Raw genomic sequence first — 5,169 nt, 5'->3', positions numbered from 1 at the left:
CCATCCCAGTGAAGCAGACTTTGCCACGGATTCTGCCTCCGTTTTTGCTGTGGGCTCGTCAGCTGGCGGGATCCCCGCATCCCCACTGTGGGGAGAGCCATGGGACAACGGTTCTCGGCTGCCCGCACTCTTCGGGGACCAGCTTGGTTGAAGATACCCCCGGGCCCCAGGTCCGAGCTCTTCTGGAGGGCAGGCCACCTTCACCGACTGATCGATGCAGGGGAGTAAAGCCCAGCCTGATCCCTCCCGCTCAGGCAGCTCCGAAGGGCCATGCTGTGCTGGAGAGAGCTAGAGCAGCTCACGCCTTTGCTGGGACCACTGTCACCCTGTCTCCCCCCCGCTGCCGAGCCCTGCTTCCTGAACTCCGTCCCCCGGGGGCTGATCTCAAGAGCTCCCCTAACCCCCCCCACGTGCCATTCTCCTTCTCAGAGGCTGCTCATGAGGGACCCCAATTTGTGACAGTGGGTATCAGGATAGGGCCCCAAGATGGGACCTAGGAGGGAGTCTCCCGCTGGATCACGCCCTGGCTGGCCAGCAACGAAGCCCGCGTCACCAGGGCAGGCGGGCACAGACAGGGGGGCACGGGGAGGAGCTGTGGGCAAAGCTGGCATCGGGGGTGTAGCAGGGGTTTGAGAAAAGTGGGGGAAATAGTAACTATGGGGAACATGGAATTGGGTCGACTGGCCTCTGGGAAAGAGAACGGAAGGCTGAGATAAACCAGTTTGCAACCAAAAGCTAAGCGAGAAGTCAGAGACTTCCTTCGTCACGTGTGAAGAGGTTCTCATCGCCTGTAGTGGAAGGACCGAGAAGGCCAGGCGTCAGGGCCGGGCTTTGCGGCGAAGAGAGCACAGGCCACATGCAGTCAAGGCCCTGATGTGCAGGACGGGGACATGGGGGGGCACGCTTCCCAAATAGCGACCCTCCCGACTGTCCCCCAGCTCTGAGCCTATGCGAGGGGCTCTCCCCTGCCCGTTAAGGGCTGGCCTGCACCTCTTGTCGAAAATGGTCCCGTCCCCCACGAACCCCGCGTGCCTCCCCCAGGGCTCACACCCACCTTCCCCACTGGCTCCCAGGCCGAGAACTCTGGCTCAGGCTAAGCACCAACAGCCTGGCATTGCCGGACCTGAACGGGAGGAAGGTGGCTGTGCCCACCGAGCCACAGGACCTGATGAGCAGTACCGGCAAAAGCTGACGAGTCCACGCGGGGTTGGGGGTGCTTTCGGGGGAACCAGAATGTGCAGCCGAGTGAAGGAAGCTGCTTGAGTTATTTAGAGTGTCAGTGCTATTTCCCCCAAGGAGTCTGTGGCACATCCTGGACATTGCTTCGGGGAGGATCCAAGACGGACAGAGTGCGTCCCCCCTGCCAACCACACGTCCTCCCCTTTCCTTCCAACGGGCTCAAGGTGTCACTGTCACTGTCACGGGGCTCGCGGAGCTGACACGGGGCTCGATCCCACGAACCACGAGATCACAACTGAGCTGAAGTCAAGAGTCGGACGCTTAATTGACTGAGCCACCCAGGTGCCCCAACTCAGGTGGCCTTTGGGAGGATTCTCTCACGACTCCACATCCTCTTGGTGCTTGCCTGCCCACACTGACTCACCTGCAGTGCCCAGCGTGGATGCCTCGGGCCAGGACCTCGGGTTGGACCCCTTGGGGCTGTGTTACCCCTTTTATGGAAAACCTTTCACGGAAAAGAGCTGTGGGGGGTCGCATACGCCTTTGGGTGTCATGTCTCAGTCCGGCCCCAAATTTGTTATATCTGGCAGCCACCCTTTGTTGGTATTTTCTTCTTTATTGCTCATTATTTTTGTTGCTTTAAGCTGGCCACGAGGGAGGGACATGAACTTGGACCAGAATCCTGAAATAAGTTCTTACCAGCTGGTTACATTTTATTTAAAAAAAAAAAATTTTTTTTTTTTTTTTACTTTAGCACTTCACACACTTGTAGATTTGCTCTATTTGAATTAGTACAAAAGTAACAACACCAATTACAGGAGACACAGCATAAAGGGAAAGGTACTTAAAACGTGAATTAAAATGTAAACACAGACTTCATTTTCTTCTCTCACGCATCAGAATGTGGATTCGGAACAACAAACAGAATCCACTGGGGATTGGCTTAGAGCAACAGGACTGCTTAAAAACACAACCGGTCGGGGCTCTGTTCACAGCGTTCCACACTGCTCATAAAAACTGCCGTCAAGGAGTGGCGATGATGTCGTCCTGGAGGGCAGGAAGCCAGTGGTGAGCGGCCTTCCCCCCCCACGTATGAAGTCATCCACATTGCGTGGCAGGATGAACATCTGCCACATAAACTCTGTGCTGACTGCAGTAAGTCACAAAAACATTCTTTGTTTCTCTCTGACCCTTGCTCTCATTTTGTTACATGCAGATTGGTTCACAAGCTGAGACTTCTCCCGAGGAACTTCGCCGAGGACATTCGATGCAACGTCTTTGCAGGCAATGCTAATATGTAATTCAGTGTCTTTGTCTCGGACGTGTTGTTAATCCAGCGTGATTCATCGCGGATTGTGGGGGAGAGGTGCGGGCGGAGCGGGTAATGGAGCACAGTGTCTCCGTGCTTTCTTCTGTGACTCTTATCAAGCGTCTAAAAATGCCAGCTTGGGATCAGCCCACGCGCCCGGAGATTTTTTTGGACTTTCGCTAGCAAAACGGCCAGTTTACAATGGAAGAACAATACCGGTGACTCAAGCCGGATTCAGTGCCTGGTTTGTAAATGAAGACACAGTTAACTCTGTCCGCGAAGGAGAAAGAAGCGGTGTGTGTTCCAGAAATGACACCTGTACGTTTCACAAAGCTACCAAGTTCTCGCTTCTCTTTAGGATGTGGAAAATGTTTCTGGTGCAACTAAAGCGAGAGCCTGTTCCAAGGACAAAACCCACAGCTGCATAAGCAGCAAAGTCCTCATTTGATTCCTGAACCTACCTCACAGGGCGGACTGAACAGCGGTCTCCAAAGATACCAGGTCCTAATTCCCAGAACCTGTAAATGTGACCTTACAAAAGAAAAAGGGTCACCCCAATGTCCTTTGAATTTTTAAAATTTTTTTTTAAAATTTATTCATTTTGAGAGAGAGAGAGAGAGCACAAGTGGGGGAGGGAAAGAGAGAGAATCCCAAGAGGACGTCGCATTGTCTGTGCAGAGCCTGACGCAGGGTTCGAACTCACGAACCATGAGATCATGACCTGGGCCAAAACCAAGAGTCAGACGCTTAACCGACTGACCCACTTATCACTTAATTAGATCATGGATATCGCAAAAATGAAAACATAAAACCGAAAGCCAATATTTTGTAGAATTTGACTCTTTTATCACTTAAAGCTTTTCTTTAGATAAGTGCATGTAAAAACTGACCTGTTTTCCCCCCAGTTTTACTGATACAATTGACATACATCACTACGAGGTCAGGAAGGTTTGACTCACAGATATTGTGAAATGACCACCACAATACTTTTCATTAACATCCATCATCTCATAGATACAATAAAAAAATTTTTAGAAGTGCCTGGGTGATTCAGTCGGTTCAGCGTCCGACTCTTGGTTTCAGGTGAAGTCATGATATCACGTTTCATGAGTTCAAGTCTGCCTTGTGCTCAGTGCTGCTGGTGTGGAGCCTGCTTGGGATTCTCTCTCTCTCTCTCTCTCTCTCTCTCTCTCTCTCTGTCCCTCCCCTGCTCTCTCTCTCTCTCTCTCTCTCAAAAATAAATAAAATAAACTTAAAAAAAGAAATATAAAAGAAAGAAAAATCCTTCCCCCTTGTGATGACAACACTTAGGATCTACTGTCCTCTACATCCCTCGGCCGTGCTGGCTGGACGCGTCACATGGCACATCCCACCCCTGGTTCCTATTTCTCTTGTGACCACAGATTGTTCCCTTTGAACCTGCCTCCAATGTCTCCTCCACCCCATCCCTGCCTCACAATTCTGACCTCTTCTTCTATGAGTTTGGTTTTTTGGTTTTTGTGTTTAGCTTCCGAATGTAAGCAGGATCATACGGCATCTGTCTTTGTCTGACTTACTTCATTTCGCATAACGGCTTCAAGGTCCATCCGTGTTGTTGCAAATGACGGTACTTCCTCTTCTTACGGCTGAATGATATTCTAGAACGTGCATATCTACTCTGTTTTCTTTATCCGTTCGTCCACCGGACACTTAGGTTTCCTCCATGTCTTGGCCATTGTGAACAACGTTGCTATGAACACGGGGGTGTAGATATCTTTTTTGAGTTAGTGTTTTTGTCTCCTTTGGATATATTCCCAGAAGAGGAGTTGCTGGATCATATGGTAGTTCTATTTTTAATTTTTTGAGGATCCTCCATACCTGTTTCTGACAGCGGCTGCACTCATTTACATTCCACCAACAGTGCACAAGGACTCCCTTGTCTCCACACCCTTGCTGGCACCTGTTGTCTTGTGTCTTTGTGATGATGGCCATGCTAACAGGTGTGATTTTGCGGTTTCGACTTGCATCTTCCTAACGACTGGCGATACGGAGCATCATTTCACACACACGCTGGCCATGTGTATATCTTATTTGGAAAACTATCTATTCGGGTCCTTGAGGATCTGAAGCAGGCTGACGTGATAGCACGGAGCCCGACGCGGGGCTCGAACTCACAAACCATGAGATCATGACCTGAGCTGAAGTCAGATGCTTACCTGACTGAGCCACCCAGGCGCCCCTGGATGAGTTCTTTATATATTTTGCATGTTGACCCCTTATCAGATATATGGTTTGTAAATGTATTTTCCCATTCTGTAGAATATCTTTTCACTTTGTCGATGGTTTCTATTACTGCCCAGAAGCTTTGTAGTGATGTAGCCCCACTTGCTTATTTTTTATTTTGATGCTTGTGCTTTAAAATCATTGCCAAGACCCATGTTAGAGAGGCTATTTTTCCCTGTATTTTCTTCTAGGAATTTTTTGTTTCAGGCCTGACATTGAAGTCTTTAATCCATTTTTTTTTAATTTTTTTTAACATTTTTTAAAATTTATTTTTGAGACAGAGCATAAACAGGGGAGGAGCAGAGAGAGAGGGAGACACAGAATCTGAAACAGGCTCCAGGCTCTGAGCTGTCAGCACAGAGCCTGACGCGGGGCTCGAACTCATGGACCGCAAGATCGTGACCTGAGCCGAAGTCGGA

This window comes from Panthera leo, chromosome D4 (genome assembly GCF_018350215.1).
Source record: "Panthera leo isolate Ple1 chromosome D4, P.leo_Ple1_pat1.1, whole genome shotgun sequence".
Classification (NCBI taxonomy): domain Eukaryota; kingdom Metazoa; phylum Chordata; class Mammalia; order Carnivora; family Felidae; genus Panthera; species Panthera leo.
The sequence above is the reverse complement of the archived record's forward strand: the minus strand, read 5'-3'. Positions refer to the sequence as shown.